The 17,215-nt window shown below is 45.2% G+C and overlaps 2 pseudogenes; both read left to right on the top strand.

Annotated features, from left to right (window-relative positions):
• The first annotated feature begins 1,953 nt into the window (after nt 1–1,953).
• Nucleotides 1,954–3,129, top strand: LOC112264112 (annotated as a pseudogene).
• A 4,469-nt stretch (nt 3,130–7,598) lies between these two features.
• On the top strand, nt 7,599–15,649 carry LOC121840994 (annotated as a pseudogene).
• The last annotated feature ends 1,566 nt before the right edge of the window (nt 15,650–17,215 follow it).

Raw genomic sequence — 17,215 nt, 5'->3', positions numbered from 1 at the left:
TGTGTTACATACTTTCTCCAAAATAGATTCACTATGAGGCCACAAGGGGGCGTTTCATGACCTAGCATTTTGAAGTAAGCCTGGCATTTGCAACTGGTTTCGAGTATTGGTCAGAAAGGAGTGTGTCTAAGGGTTCCTCGGCTTCATTTATCAATATAGGCTGTTTGTTACGGAGCCTGTTTTCTTTGATATAAAAACAGTATAACAACATGGATTGTATAACAACATTAATCATATGATCATGTATCTAATTGTTGTAATGTAATATGTTTTTTTGTTCTTAACTGACTTGCCTAGTTAAATAAAGGTAAAATTAAAAAAAATTATTATTATTTTTTTTTTTTTTAAAATGGTTTATTCACCTCAGAAATACCTATAGATGCGGTAAAGTATGATAGATGGTGTTACAAATACAGCAGAATGTCACTCATCATTTGTACATTTTCAGAATGTATTTGATTGGATATAAATTCATGAAAGGCTTTCTTTTTCAATATTCAGGGACAGGAAATTATTTTTAGATTGTGACTATAATCTATATAAATTAAATAGAATAATGTAATGCTCTGCATTAGTAATTTTTCTTGGCATTACAGGAAAAACATGGCAGACATGACAAAAATAAACATAACAAGGTTAATATGTTTGGTACAATGTAAACACAATAAATATAATAGATGTTTAGTCTGGACATGAACAGTTGGTACTGTTTGCTCAGTGAGATTATGATGTCATGGGAATTGTTTTGGTCTTGCAGATGGTGTGTGACCTGTAGGTGTGTTTGCATGCGTTTATCTGAGGCATGTACCAAGTTGAGCTACTGATCAGGTAATTTCTAGCCAATCCAGTGCCGCCGTTCACTACACCCGAGATCATTCCAGTTTTTCTCTTGGTCGTTGAAGGTGTTAACCTCAGGTCTGCTCCTCTCTTTAGACAGTTCTGTCTGCTCTCATCCCAGGATTCAGTTCTGTCTGCTCTCATCCCAGGATTCAGTTCTGTCTGCTCTCATCCCAGGATTCAGTTCTGTCTGCTCTCATCCCAGGATTCAGTTCTGTCTGCTCTCATCCCAGGATTCAGTTCTGTCTGCTCTCATCCCAGGATTCAGTCCTGTCAGAGATGTAGTACAAACTGGAACCAAACTTCTTCCATGCTTCAAGGCAGGTTTGATTCAGCATATTGTACCTTCTCTTTAGATCGGCCTTTTCTTCATCCAGGTTTTTGTTTTGGACCTGTAGCTCGTCTCTCTGTTCAGTCAGGTTGTTGTTGCTGGTTCTATAAACTAACAACCTCTCCTCCAAACGGACAGTGACTCCATTATAGTAGACAAACCGCACCATGATCCCAGCCAGTAGGAGAAGGCACAGCAGGCCCAGACACGCTGCAGCAACTCTGGAGCATCTCCCATCGAGCCCTGCCAGAGCCGTAGTTACTTTCTCCAGGTCTACTCTTTGGTGTGGTGTCTTCTGTCTTGGTTCCGGAATCATGTCCTTTCAGGGTCTCTGCACTGACATATGACTGTAGTCCACTCATCAGAATCGCCGTCTTGTTCCTCCCTTTTAATGCATTTTGTGTTGTCAATGATACACTCAGACATCGTCATGTTCTTTTCCTCCATCATTCCAATTCAACTATTACCTACACTGTATTCTAATAGGTCTCTGCTGCTCTGTGACTGCACTGTGCTGGGTTTAAGACCCTAGGGAACAGGAAGTTTTTTTTTTTTACACCTGTGAGAAAGGAAATGACAACAGAACCACCCACCATGCAATTGTTAAAAGTGTTACAAAATATACAACTAAGCTGCCACCTAAGTTGTGTGTATGAAAATAATAAGAAAAATGCAGATGCTTGTCACTTCAGGTGGACATAATTCTATCCCAGGTAGGGTAATGTCTGAGCGTCAGATATAGGCCTACTGTTCACAGAAGTGCAAATCCTTGAGAAGATCAGATAATGTGGCCGGTGGAGTGGGTATATAACAAGTTTGTCTTCGTGATTGAGTCCTGTGTTGCAGCTTAAAAACACAATCATGAAGTACCTTATTCTCCTGGCTCTGTTTGCTGTTGCATGTAAGTCCTTGCTTTACTTGTTGAGAGAAATTGTTCAAGTTCGCATTGGTGTCCATCCTGTGATAATACTCTGAATAGTGAATATTTACTGAACACGGGTACCGTTCTGTTTGCATGAGTTGTATTTCCATGCAATTTCACACTGATTCTTTCTGTCTGTATTTCAGTCACTGCCCCCATTTGACAATGAGGATGACAAGATTGTTGGAGGGTATGATTGCAGAAAGAACTCTGCTTCCTACCAGGCATAACTGCAGTCTGGTTACCACTTCTGTGGTGGCTCCCTGATCTCCAGCACATGGGTGGTGTCTGCTGCTCACTGCTACAAGTCGTAAGTGACTGATGAAACTTTCTTCAAAAACATTTACCAAAGCCATCTACAGTATGTTCGACATAACTGTATTTGTTCATCTGATTAACCCTCTCTCCCCAGCCACATTCAGGTGTGTCTAGGTGACCACACAACATTGCCACTGAGCTGTTCAACTCAGTGAAGGTCATCATGCACCCGAGTTACAACAGCCGCAAACTGTACAATGACCTGAAGCTGAACAAGCCTGCCTCCCTGAACAGCTACATGTGCACCGTGGTCATGCCCTGCCGCTATGCCAGCTCTGGCACCTGCTGGCTGGGGCAACCTACCCAGCAGAGGCTGTGAGTAGCATCAACAATATGCCCAGAAATACTTTTGGTATTTGTTGTTTATCAAACCAATTACAAATTATATCACTGACCACTCAGAACCAAAGGGAGAATGTTTGACATACTAGCCTTCTACCCCAACCCACTGTTCTGCCTGGATCTCCCCATGCTGAGCAGCAGCAGCTGTAATAGCACCGACCCTGGACAGATCACCTCCAACATGTTCTGCACTGGATTCATGGAGGGAGGCAAGGAGTCTTGCCAGGTACACAGAGTTGAATTCATAGCACATTTCTACTGTTGTCCTTTTCATTTGAGTTGTTAAAAGCTCTCATCTGTTGTGATTAACCAGCATCAACCAATATTGAAAGATGCACCTCTAACCACCTTTCTCTTGCCCCATCTTCATTCGCCGGTGGCGGGCAGCCGAAGGGTGCTGTGTCCTGGGGTTACAGCTGTGCCCAGAGGAACAAGCCTGGTGTCTACAACTCCTGGATCAGCAGCACCATGTCTTCCAAATAATTGATTTAGACTGGAAGAGACATTCTCTAAGACAGAAACCCATGATAACTGGTATGAGAAAATAACCATCTTTGACTTATTCATTCTTTTAAAGTGCAATATGTGCTTTTAGGAAGGTGTGAAACAGGTATCTGGCTGGTGCTTATTATGTGTAACTTGTAAAGCAAGAGTTGCAGACAACAACTAAATCGGTTCAATGCTGATTGTCCACTGTCCTATCCGTTTCCTCTCCATGCTAAAATGCACTGTTAGCTGGTAAGCTGTTTCCTGGAAACTTGATGACATGTGAATGAACTTCTGTCAGTGGAAATATGATGACTTGTGAACTAGCAACTGCAATAGACATGAGTAGAAAATACTTTTGTTCATCGCTTCTTAGGTTAATCTTACCCTAGTCTTTCAGCTGTTATTTATTGCCTTATTCTAATCTTGGAACTTACCCAAATTTCTTTCAGCTCCACATGTGTATCACAAACTGTATATTTTTCATTGTGTGACTGTATGTTTGTTTATCCCATGTAACACTGCTTTTTATCTTGGCCAGGTCGCAGTTGTAAATGAGAACTTGTTCTCAACTGGCCTACCTGGTTGAATAAAGTGCTGAATTTTTAAAAATTTAGTAGAATATTTTGACAATATGCATACAATTAACCTAAATGTGTAGCTATTCAGCTAAGACAGTTAATGAATAAAGGTTTGTGTTCGTTTGTCTGCTGACTTAAATTGGTGAACTTCAAATGGCAAATGCCTCTTCGATGAGGTTTAACGAGGTTGGCATCCAAAAAGATGTTGCATTACTGCAACTTACTATACTGGAGTCCAACTCCCTTATACTTTTCTTGAAAAACAAATAAAATACCCTACCATCTAACACTACACTCAAATACCACCACCATACTCCACAATTTAAATATATTTAGTCCTACCTCAGGCCAACAACCTGAAAGGATGGGACACCACTTAACACACCCTGTAACTCTGATGTCAAGTCTCACACCCTGGACCTCTCTGCAGCTGCCACCACTACCTCAATTTTCTGTGACTTATGTTCCGTCCCTGCAGTACAGTTGATAACCATTGCTATAAATGCTACAAATCAATCTTACTGAAACATCACTTGTTGGCCTATCCCTCTGTACTGGTACAGATCTACAACTCACACCACTCCTCTCAGGATCCCTCCCCTTGACCCATCTTCCGCACTGCCTCAGTATATGATAACTTCTGCACTACTCTAACCCTGGAAACCTCAACCTGCCTCTCGCATGGGACATTTCTAATCCCCAGCCCCATAGACACCACTACAATTAACACATACCACTACTTTCCACAATACTACACATTCCTTTGTCACATGTCCTTCTGCACACTTCACACCTAGGAGCCTTCCTCCTACACACTGCTGCTACATGAGCTAGACACCTGTAATAAAGTAATGTATTCGGGACACAGAAGCTCATACAGGATAATGTATCCTAACATCCCTGTCGGGCAAAGACCGCATCAAAACTCAAAAGAACAGACAATGACTTCTGTTTCACCACTCCCGCCACCCTGTCTGCGTCACACCAAACGACAACCTTCAAAAACACTGGGATCTTCCCCTTCTGTTGGTCAACTTACATTTACTGCTACCCCAGTAAATCATAACTTTCAATGGCACACCATTTCTTGAGAGCAAAAACCACATTTCTTGGCTCCATTGTTTAACGTGGAGAGCCTTCTCCCTGACCAGCAGAAACACAAACAATTATCACAGACCAGTTCTGGTTACCCTTACTGATTCCACAGCACCAAACTCTGTTTTCAACCACCCTGAAACCACAAATGGATCACCCAAAGGCAAGGGTCCACTTTTAACAAAAATGTCACTCCTACAATCACAGACTCATCTTTATTCTGACCCTCCAGGCCCTGAGAACTTCACCACACCTACCACCTCCCATGCTTCGACCTCATCAACTTTCCTTTCTCCCTGTCTTAAGCTGGCTCTCTTTACACTTTCTAACATTCTTATTTAACAAACCATCTCCCTTTTTCTGGCCATTTTTTAACCGACTCAAGTTCACCCTCTTCCTTCCTCTCTCTTAGACCTCCTCTTGCCCTCCATTCCCCCTTCGTATTCAAAGTATCTCATATGCTAATACTGCACTTCTCCTGACATACATTTTGTTATTGCATTATAGCAAATGCTTCACATATTCCTATTCCCTTTATCTAGCGCTGGAACATGTGACAGCGGAATGGTGACGTAAATATTCAGCGACGCTCTAAGGTTTGTGTACAATTTCAAGCTTGACGGAAGGGTTACGTTTAGGACAATTGCATCAAATGTGTCTTTGTTTTGTTTTATAATCGTGAGGTGAGTAAAATAAGATTTTATCCCACTAAGTGTGTTGACATTTTCTAGATTAAAGCTAGCTAATTTGAAGCGAAGTGCCGTGCATTGCTATATCAGCATCACTATTAATATATGCGGAATGCGCAACCATTGCGGATGTGGTGCAGAAAGAATGCGCATCGCTGCGACGAACGCAATTATAAAGGTGTTAGACATCGTCATCATCAAGTTGAAACCTATATTGTAAATTATTTGTCATTTGTGTAACTATTTGGTAACGTATCATATTTCTCTCTTTTGTAGAATTCCCTCGATCCTCTATTTACTCAAGTCTATCTGCACATCTCTGTTGATGGGTACTGTCATAGTTGTTTTTGCACTAATATAAAGGAATTTAAATGATCGTTTTCAGAGAGAGTACATGTCTCTCTTGGCCAGCTTTTACAGTTGATGAACGTCTGCTCCATGACTTTAGCTGTAGGCTACCTGGTATGAATGAATAATATCGTATGCAAACGAATGCACATTATAGTGAATGTTGATCTCAGTACGTCCCTGCACAAGATGCTCTCCTAGCGCCCCTATTTTTTTTATGTGCCACTTAGTTGTATCCTGTGAACATATGCCTTATGCTGCCCTCACTGAAAGATTAGTTAGTTGTCAGGTAGATATTGCTCATCCCCAACAATGCTGTGGTACGGCCAGCCATCTGTCGCTGTGTGAATGGAACTGTCAGTTGGTCCGTCTGTAGACCAGGCCTGACTCATGACTGAGTACTACGAGGGGAGGGGGGCTGCTGTACGAGCACTCGCCTCCCATGCACATCAAAGTGGAGTCTCCGGAGGGACCCTTCGGAGGGGGCGTCTCAGAGGACGGCTTTCCCAGGGAGGATGAGGACTCGGAAGGCAGCTGCGACCAAAGCAGCGGGCTGCCTGGTGGACTACCCTTCAACGTGGTGGTGGTGCATCCTAACATCATGACCCTGGCATGTCCTCAGATGACCTCCTATCCATGGAACAGCGTAAGCTTTAGCCAACTTTTAGCAATTAAACGCATGTCTATTGTTCAATATTGATGCTTGCAGTGGTGCTCTGTACTGTTATGATAAATATGTTTTGACTATTACATTTTTATGTTTCACCTCATATGACACATAGTAAACACCTATAGATCAACTCTGTCTTTCTGTAGACAGAGGTATTGTCCTCTGTGTTGACAGCAGGGGGTGCAGGAAAGAGGAAGAGTCGTTTTAGCGGTGCAGAGCTGGAGGTGCTGGTTTCTGAGGTGACGCGGTGTGAGGGAGAGCTTTTGGTCCTGCTGGGAGGCTCCGGCGCAGGGAGGAGAGAGGATCTGGGCAGGGATCCTGGGAGCGGGTCAACGCTGTTTCCAGAGTCCCTCGCACCCTCCGCGAGGTCAAGAAGCGCTGGGACGACCTGAAGAGACGCAATGGAGGCAGGCTGGCAGACGCTAGGCACCGCACTTGTTACCTGCCATCCAACAGAGAGGCTTCCATGCTGGGACGGTCAGCTCAGGCAAGCCCCAGGCTTCACCAGGCCAGACAGAAGCAAAGCACCAGAGGGAAGGCCAGTTTTACGTGCTTCACTGATACAGAACCAGGTAAATCTGAACACTAACAATGAGGTAAAGCCTTAGATTCAAGACTTGTAGGAACATTCAGATAATACATATAAAAACTGCACTTTTTAACCACTGCTTTCTACTATGTCCTCTTGTTTACTGCAGTGGGTGGAGGTGAAGGGTTGGAGAGGGATGGCTTTGAGAAGGATGAGGATAGTGGTGAGCGGGAAGTGGAGGTGGGAGAGGCGGAATGCGAGGGGGCAGAGAGCAGTATGGAGGAAAAGCTGGGTTTAGGAGGACTGGGGATAGGACCTCCCCCTAACTGGGAACGCTGGCTGCCTCCCTCTCCCTCTACAGTGCCCCTTTCCTCAATGGGACCCCTCAGCCTAGTCCCCAGCCCTCACTAGGGGCCCAGCAGGGACCCTGGAGGCCCCTCCTCGTGGCTTATGGCTGGAGGACGAGCTCCGCGGCGTGGGGAGGCAGCTCTGCAGCTGGGGGATCGGGTGGAGCAGAGTCTTCGGGAGTTTGGGGAGGGATTCAGACGTGATATGAGAACATTAGTGGCCTCTCAAGAGGCACTGGCAACCAGCCTACAGCAAAACAATGTTCTCCTGCAAAGGCTGCTGGGAGTCCTAGAGGCACAGCAGCAGCAGCAGCAACAACAACAACCACCACAGCAGCAGCCACATCATTCCCAAAAACAACAGCCACAACAGTCAATAACGCAGCAACCACAACAGTTACAGCAGCAGCAACCACAGCCTCAACAACCAATTCAGCCGCAGCAGCAACATCAACAGATACAGCAACCCCAACTGGTGCAGCAGCAGCAACAACAACAGATACAACAGCAACAACTGTTACTACAGCAACCCCAACTGGTGCAGCAGCAACAACAACAAATACAACTGCTACCACAGCAACCACAGCAGCACCACCCCCAGAGTCTAAGTAATCAACCAACTTTAGCAGTTGCCCCTGTACCACCACCCCCAGATATTCTTGATGGTACCACCCGTCCAAATCCACCCGCAGTCATTAATGGAATTGTCCAACGGCCAAGGCGGGGGAGAATTGTTGATCATAGACGAAGAAGAAGGCGTTAGATAAAGAGATGTAAATAAGCTTTGATGTACTATATTTATTTTCTCTTATACAATCTGATTTGAAATAATTGTGTCCCTCTAATTTCAACCAATGCTGAAAAAGTTGTGTTTTATGAGTACATTTGTTGTGTAAAGTATTCAGACCCCTTGACTTTTTCCCACATTTTGTTACGTTTACAGCCTTATTCTAAAATGTATTAAATTAATGTTTTCCTCATCAATACACCATAATGACAAAAGCAAAAACAGGTTTTTAAGAAATGTTTGCAATTTTTTTAATTTACATAAGATATTAAGACCTTTGCTATGAGACTGAAATTGAGATCAGGTGCATCCTTTTTCCATTGATCATCCTTGAGATATCCACTGTGGTAAATTAAGGTCCCACAGTTGACAGTGCATGTCAGAGCAAAAACCAAGCCATGAGGTCAAAGGAATTGTCTGTAGAGCTCAGAGACAGAGGATTGTGAGGCACAGATCTGTGGAAGGGTACCAAAAGATGTCTGCAGCATTGAAGGTCCAAAGAACACAGTGGCCTCTATCATTTTTAAATGGAAGAAGTGGAACAACCAAAATCTTCCTAGAGCTGGCCTCAGGCCAAACTGAGCATTGGAGAAGGGCCTTGTCAGGGAGGTGACCAAGAACCCGATGGTCACTCTGATAGAGTTCCTCTCATGGAGATGGGAGAACCTTCCAGAAGGACAACCATCTCTGCAGCACTCCACCAATCAGGCTTTATTGGTAGAGTGGCCAGACGGAAGCCACTCCTCAGTTAAAGGCACGTGACAGCCTGCTTGGAGTTTGCGAAAGGCACCTAAAGACTCTCAGACCATGAGAAACAAGATTCTCTGATCTGATGAAACCAAGGTTGAGCTCATTGGCCTGAATGCCAAACCACCTCACGTCCTGAGGAAACCTGGCACCATCCCTACGGTGAAGTATGGTGGTGGCAGCATCATGCTGTGGGGATGTTTTTCAGCGGAAGGAACAGGGAGCCTAGTCAGATTGAAAGATGAACAGAGCAAAGTACAGAGAGATCCTTGATGAAAACCTGCTCCAGAGCACTCAGGACCTCAGATTGGGGCGAAGGTTCACCTTTCAAAAGGACAATAACCCTAAGCACTCAGCCAAAACAATGCAGTAGGGCTTCGGGACAAGTCTGTGAATATCCTTGAGTGGCCTAGCCAGAGCCCGGACTTGAACCTGATCGAACATCTCTGAGAGACCGGAAAATAGCTGTGCAGTAACGCTCCCCAAATACAGGTGTGCCAAGCTTGTAGCGTCATACCCAAGAAGACTCGAGGCTGTAATCACTACTCAATGGTATTTCAACAAAGTAAGTAGAGTGTGCTCTGTACTGAGTAAAGAGTCTAAATACTTAGGGAAGTGTGATATTTATTTATTTTTACATTTGCAAACATTTCTAAAAACCTTGATTTGTCATTATGGGATAGCGTGTGTAGATTGATGGAAGAAAAACAATTGAATACATTTTAGAATAAGGCTTTAACGTAACAATGTGCAAAAAGTCAAGGGGTCTGAATACTTTCCGAATGTACTGTATATATTATTTAAACTAAACACAGTAGGCTAATTGAAGGTTCAGCCCTCATCCATATATATTAGCATAATGTATTGGTTGGAAGTTTCTGCAATAGAACCAAGAAATGTCAGAGATTTCTGTTGTCCAAATCTGTAGATAGACAATCAGCATTACGTTAACAGAAAGCACATTGGAGTCTGCAGCAATCTATCATTAGAGCATATTAGTAAATGACCATTGAAATGTAATATACCAGTATATGCACATGTTCAATTACTCATCCAGTTTTATGATATATTAAACATGCATTGTGTGTGACAGGCTGGACATACACATGCAAATCTTAGAAAAGTATTATACCATGTGTGTATTTAACATGTGATGATAAATCATTATAATTGGACTATAATGTTTAAGATATGGAAATGTTTCCCTGCATAGCTCTTAAATGAAAATCTACATCAGTATGTATTTTGCTTCAGATTTCCTTTCTGTTTTTCGTGATATTATCAATTTATTAAGCATTATCTACAAGTATGATGTATGTGTTATCTTGCATGCAGTGTCTGATGTGTAGACAAAATGCAAGGATCTGTAAAAAAAAAAATGAAGCATTTGTGTACCATTTTGCACAATTTATATACCTAAATATAGTTGAAGGGTCTGAGCTCTGTTCTGAAACATGTATTGACTAAAAGATTAATAAAGGCAACCCTGAACTATATCTCGCCACAGCTCTTCAATAGCTCTTTATTCAGACAAGTGCTGATGGTGCAAACCTGTTGACTGATGTGAGTGAAATGCCCATGGATAAATGTAAAATGCATTGCTTTCGTTTCAATACTCATGACAATCTGGGAAGTGGATAAACATAACATCACCTGCAAAATGCAGGGCGAGCGAAGACCTTTCACTCACACCATCACACTCTAGCGGCCAGTAACATAATATACAATTCGTTTCGCCTTCTGCTTTCACGTTGAGGAATAGGGGGCATAGAGAACCATCGTTGGAGGAGTGCTGCATGGGTAAAACATGGCTGCTGTGGTCATCAGAGAGACGCCAGGGCGACCCCAACGATGAGCTGGGGGACAGCAGGGGTGTAGCACAGAAATGCGAATCATTTGAGTATAAATCGACAGACCCCGATAACATTTTTGCTGTTGAAGAAGACAGAATTTCCCGAGGGCTCCAATGAAAATAGAGAATCTAGTATTGTTACCGATGGGCTTGCTAGCCAGACTGAAAGTAGCATTGCGCTTCGAGCTAATGATAGATCAGAGATAGGTAATGAGTTGGTAGATTTAACATCTTCTGAAGAAAATACCCACAAACGATGTTTCCTTCAACAAGCAGCGGCATTTCGATTGGTCTGAGACGGAGGACGAGGAAGAAGACGGCACGGATGCAAAAGAGAATGGAAACGATGGTAAGTTTATGTTTGCTAGCTAGCGTTGACTATGTTTCTTCTTCGAATGGCCTGCCTTATCAATATGAGCTATCTAAGCTCACCATCTATCTATTTTGGAAAACAGTCGTGTGCAAAAACAGACTGAAATGTACGGGGTATCCCTGGAAATATGCAGGATGCAGCATTGACTGTAAATGTGCTCATGGTCACTTTAATTGCCAAGATGCACTTAATGAGCTAGCTTTGTTATTGGCCAACCGTTTATCCAATAGAATATTGATCATGCAGGTGACTCAAAATAGTACACTAATCGTACCCTTCGATGTCATAAAATGCCTTTTCATAATATTTGTGTGGAGATTGATTTGTGTAGTAGGCCTGTTTTCATATTTAGTCTCAAACGTTTGTATTCATGCTTACCATGAACGCTTCACAATGACAATGTTGTATTTCTTTTGGTATTTATAGTTCATAATGGTGACATGGGGATGACTCATGAGGTGCAGCAGGATAAGATTACTGAAGATATCTCATATGCAGAGGATGTGGAAAAGAAAAATCACATTCTGACGAGGAGATGGATATATCAAAAGACACAGGTGAAGAACAAGATTGTAATGGAGGAAAGGGGGCAGAGGAGGAGGAGGAGGAGAAAAGAAGAAGAAGAAGAAGAGGAGGAGAAGAGGAGCCAAACAGTGAAAAAGGAGGCAATGTAGTTTGGAGTGCAAAGACTGTGGGAAGAGGTTCACCCGTCGGGAGACATTCAACCTCCATCGTCACTTCCACGCTCACCAGGATGAACTGGCCTCACTCACCTGTAAGGAGTGTGGCCTTACCTTCCATCACCGCAGCAGCCTCATCAAGCACCGCAGTGAGCACCAACAGAAGGTTGAACAGCCTGTGGAACGGAAGAGGAGAAGGAGCCCACAGGGAGTCCACAAGGAGGAGAGGCCAGGCTTCCAGTGTGACCACTGTGAAGAGACTTTCCATCACTGAGCAAACTGAGGCTCCACACCTGTGACTGTGCCCCCGGATAAAAATACCGCTGCCCCCTGTGCCGCAAAGAGTTCCGCATGAAGATCTCCATCACCAGCCACATGCAGACCCACTCCCTGAGCTCCCACCCCTTCGCTGCCAGGAGTGCCACAAGAGCTTCTCTGACATATTTTCCCTGCGTGACCACCAGGGCTCCCATGCCTCCCTCAAGCCCTACGCGTGCCCGAGTGTGGCATGGTGTTCAGGCACCGCTCTGTCATGGAGGACCACCGTCGTAAGCACACAGAGGACACACAAGGCCCCCACCGGTGCAACATCTGTGGGAAGCACTTCAAGTATTCCAGCCTCCTGCAACAGCACCAATACCTTCACACAGGTCAGAAACCCTTCCGCTGCCCAGACTGTGGCAAAACGTTTGCCTTAGCCCAGAACATGAAGGCGCACTGCCGCCAGCATAGACGGCACCCTCACGCCTGCTCTCTTTGCCCCCTCACTTTCCCCGACCAGGGCAGTCTGCAGGCTCACGTGTCATGCCACGAGACAGTCGGGGGACTAGACAAGGAGAACACAAACCACGGGTTGGAGCCAAAGCATTATATTCAACTGTCCCCTCTGTCCTCAGAACTTTCCTTCACCAGCTGACCTGAGGGCTCACATGCTGATCCATGAAGCAGAGCATGAGAGGATGGAGAACGGGGCGTGTAAAGACGGGGAAACAAACCGTTACACCTGTCACACTGTCCTGCCACCTACTCTGACCAGTCTAATATGATGGCCCACCTGACAACTCACACGTCTGCCCGGGTGGGGGTAGAGAGGCAGGGTAATGGACTTGAAGTAGGGAGATCTGCTCCACTTAACACTGCCAACGTCCCAGGGAGGTGGCATAGGGAGGAGATGAGTAGTAAGCCTTAAAGTGTCCAGACTGTGGCAAGTCGTTCGTCACTCTGTGTAACGTTGCACATGCGTATTCATTCCAAGGACAAGCCTTACCAGTGCAGGGTGTGCAACAAGTCCTTCAGATTCAACAGCTATCTGCAGCAGCACATGATCATTCACACCGGGGAGAAACCATACAAGTGCCCAGACTGCAGCAAGGACTTTGCTTTCCTGCAGAACATGAGAACCCATCAGAGGCTGCACACACAGAAACCGTTCCGCTGCACAAAGTGCCGTAAGGGATACAGCGACGAGAATCAGCTTCAGCGCCATTTGCTGTCACACAACGGCGAAAAGCCCCACAAGTGCCACCTCTGTGAAAAGAGCTTTGGGCTGGCCTACCTGCTGCGGGACCATCTGAACACCACACAGGCGAGAGGCCCCATCGCTGTCAGGAGTGCCACAAGACATTCCCTGGCTCGGCAGCCTGCTTGTGCATCAGAAAATCCACGCTCGAAAGCGCCAGGGGTCGAGTCAGCCTTATTCTTTCCAATGGCCATGAGGATAAGAGGCAGGGGTAGCAGGAGCCGGAGCGGAGGCAGGCTGGCATCAGGCTGGCCCAGGTGGGGTGGAATGGGCAATCGGGTATGGACACGCCCCAACAAACACCTCCATATCAAGTCCCAATGTCAAGGAGTCCTGAGTGGCAGAGGAGGCCGCCCAGCCACAGCCACCCATGTTTTCATCCCAGATGGATATGCAGCAGCCAGGGGAGACGTCTGCGAGAAGGCCTCCACCAGTCCACCAACAGTGGCGGGTGGAAGGTGGAGAACTGAGGCCTGTCCCACTGCCTAACCAGTCTCAACCGTCTCAGGATCCTGAAAGACAACCAGCGCCTGTCCAACAGCAGCCATCTCCACAAATACAGCCACAGCAGGTACCACAGTCTCCACTGGTACAACAACAAGTACAGTTACAGCTACAGCTACAGCCACATCTACATCCGCAACTGCGCCAACAGCAGGTTCAGCATCATTTACAGTCTCCGCTGATCCAACAGCAATTACAGTGGCAGCAACCAGGTGTACAGCTCCAGCCCCAGCTAGTACCACAACAGCAGTGGCAGCCTGACAGACAGTTGCTCCAGCAAAAGCTGCCCTGGTTACCAGATGCCCAGCCCCGGCCCGCCCCACCACAGCAACCCCAGCAGTGGCACTCAGATGGCCTGCCTCGGCCACCTCCACAGCAGAGGAGTTCAGGCAGGGTAGAGGCACCTACAACATCACAGCCTGGCCTTAGTGCATCTCAGAGCCTAGAAACCCCTCCTCCAGGAGAAAGTGGAGGGACCATGCCCTTGGGTAACAAAACACCCCCAGTGGCCAGGCCACAGAACCCCAGCCCATTAGCTGTGAGTGAGCAGGAGCAACACAGGCAACAGCCGAAGCCCATGAGCTGGGGTAACACACCCACTACACCACCAGTCCCCACACTGAGCTCTGTTCAGCTTGACTTCCCTGGGTCCCCCATTTACATGGATGGGGCTGCTTTGGTGGGGGTGGGCTGAGGACCTCTCCAGCAGTGCCACCATCCCAGAGCACATCAAACAAACTGGGCCAAGAGCTTAACCTGCCAAGATGGTCGAGCGTCTCAGTGCCAATGCACAAAGCTGTTAATGAATCATCCACACCTCCTAGAAAAGAGGACACTAGAGTTTGGGACTTTAATGCACCTCTGGTAATGTCCCCAACTGTTAGTTCATCAGAGAAAGCTGGGAGTGGGCGTGAGCAGCAGAAACAGTGGTCTCCAGCTCTACTTGGTACATCCTCCTCAGCTCAGATGAGCCACAGCTCTGTCATGTCAATTTCAAGCCCTCCAACTCATGGGATTGTAGGTAGTCCCTGGGATTTCAAAGGATCCCCCTCAAACAAATCAGGCCTTAGCCAGGAGTTAGAGCAGCAGCAGCAAAAACATCTATCTTCCAGCTGGACCAATGTACCCACATCCACTCAGAATGTTCCCATCTCCATTCAATATGACCCACAACGTTTCACTCATGGGGTGGGACCCACTGTGTGGGGTTTCCAAACCACTCCAGCTGGCCCTCAGCAGCAGCCAATGGTAACAGGCACTCAAATCATCATAAATCAGACCTCTCCTTTCTTCTCTCCTCTCCCCTCCGCTCCCTCCTCTTAGTTTGCCTGGCTCACACCCTCTTCACTCTGTAGCAGTCGGCTCTCTACCAAGGCCTCCACACCCAAACATTTTCTTCACGCCACAGGCGGTCATGAGTGAGAGGCCACACATGACACAGACCCTGTCGCTACCTCAGCTCGCCCCCCACGGCCTGTTCCTCACAAACTGGGCCGTTTGCCTTACGCCCCCAGACCGCCTTCTCCAGTGCATGATCTGTGGCTGCTCTCTACCCCGGGAGTTAGACTTGCAAATGCACTACATGCAGCATGCACAGGGAGAGATTTGACACTGGCAAAGAGTGCATCTACCACTCTGTTTTTCCAAATGTTTTTAATGTACATTTATTGTATAACTATAGCAATTTAGCTGTGTTTTTGTCCATTTTGGACATTGTCCATGTTGTTGATCTCTCACTCTATAAAAAGGGTCAGATAATCTTAAAAAGTGTATAGTTTGTTAACTTGATCAAGCACGGTTGTCAGTTTTCTGTGTTCACATCTTTGCCTTGAACTGCAAAAGAACTTAGAAATATGACTGTGTAATGGATTTCTTGGCCAGTACCATCATATTTACTGTGTTGTAAACATACCAAGGATTTACACTCCATGGCCAGTTTATTAGGTACACCACCCTGTTCACAAAAATATTTCGCTCCTATAGACAGTGAGCCACGTGGCCTTGGCTTGCTATATAAAGCGAGGCACCGAAGCATTCAGTTACTATTCAATTGAATGTTGGAATGGGCGAAACAAGACCTAAGCAACGTTGAGCATATTATGATCGTTGGTGCCAGGTGCGCCGGTTACAGTATCTCAGACCTCCTGTGTTTTTTTCACACACGACAGTGTCTTGGGTTTACTGAGAACGTTTTTTTTTGTTTTTCGCCCCCAGTCAGTGGTACTAGATGGGTGAACCTTAAACTGGCCACTGAGTGTATGTCAATTTATGGATTTTTGTTAGTTTTTCTTTCTGTGTACACTGCTGTCTTTGTTACACCATTTTCAAGTTTATTCCTCAAACAAGTGGATTTCACCTGTGTTGCACTGTATATTTGTGCCTTTATTGTTTCAAAACACTGCATGTTCTTTCTGCTCTCTCTTAATGTTGTAGTGGGTGTTATTCAAATTGTCAGGTCTCTGAATAATGAGTCATTTGTTTGAGTAATTTCTTATTCTGTCTTCATTTGGGTGAACATGTATCTTGTTTTGGTGCTAGAGTTATGAAATTAGGGTTATTGGGAGGAGCACACATTTTATGCAAACAGTGTGGCATGGATTAGTATACAAATTAATTTATTGCATTAAAGTTAATAACTAATAACTAACTTTACCTGTTGGGTTTGTGATATTGTATCAACAACATGACAATGTTGCCAGAAGATACGCTTGTTTACACTGAGCTGCACGGGGGTCGAAAGCAATCATGGTTACATTAATTTACTGTGGAGCAGACATGAGATACGGGTCGGAAAACGCACTCCTCAATCCAAGGATGGGATATGCCACTGAATGCCAAATGTTACCTTTTATCCAGATTGTACATATCTTGCGCCGGCTCCACGGTGTCTCAATGTAACCATGTTTTCGTTCAGACACCAGTACAGCTCAGTGTAAATCAATGTAATGGTAGGGTCGTTATCTTCTGGCAAAACATAATGTAACATATTTGACGTTTTACTACATCTGTGCATTAGCAGTAGTTTTAAATATGTAAATACCTGGTAATAAAAAAATCATTGGGAAAGAATGCCCTATTGTCGTCTGTATTCAATAAACACAATGACATAGTCCTGCAGTAATGAAAACAGTCTACCAAATCAATGTTTCTGTATCCGTTACATTGCATGTTGAGAACTAATGGTTGGGTCTAATAGAAGTGCTTGGAATTCAAGACGAATGGGAACTTGGAAAATGAGGTCAAATCATGACGTCAGTC

The sequence above is a fragment of the Oncorhynchus tshawytscha genome, linkage group LG03, assembly GCF_018296145.1.
Source record: "Oncorhynchus tshawytscha isolate Ot180627B linkage group LG03, Otsh_v2.0, whole genome shotgun sequence".
Taxonomy (NCBI): Eukaryota; Metazoa; Chordata; class Actinopteri; order Salmoniformes; family Salmonidae; genus Oncorhynchus; species Oncorhynchus tshawytscha.
Note: the sequence above shows the minus strand (reverse complement) of the source record. Positions and strands in the feature narration are given on the sequence as shown.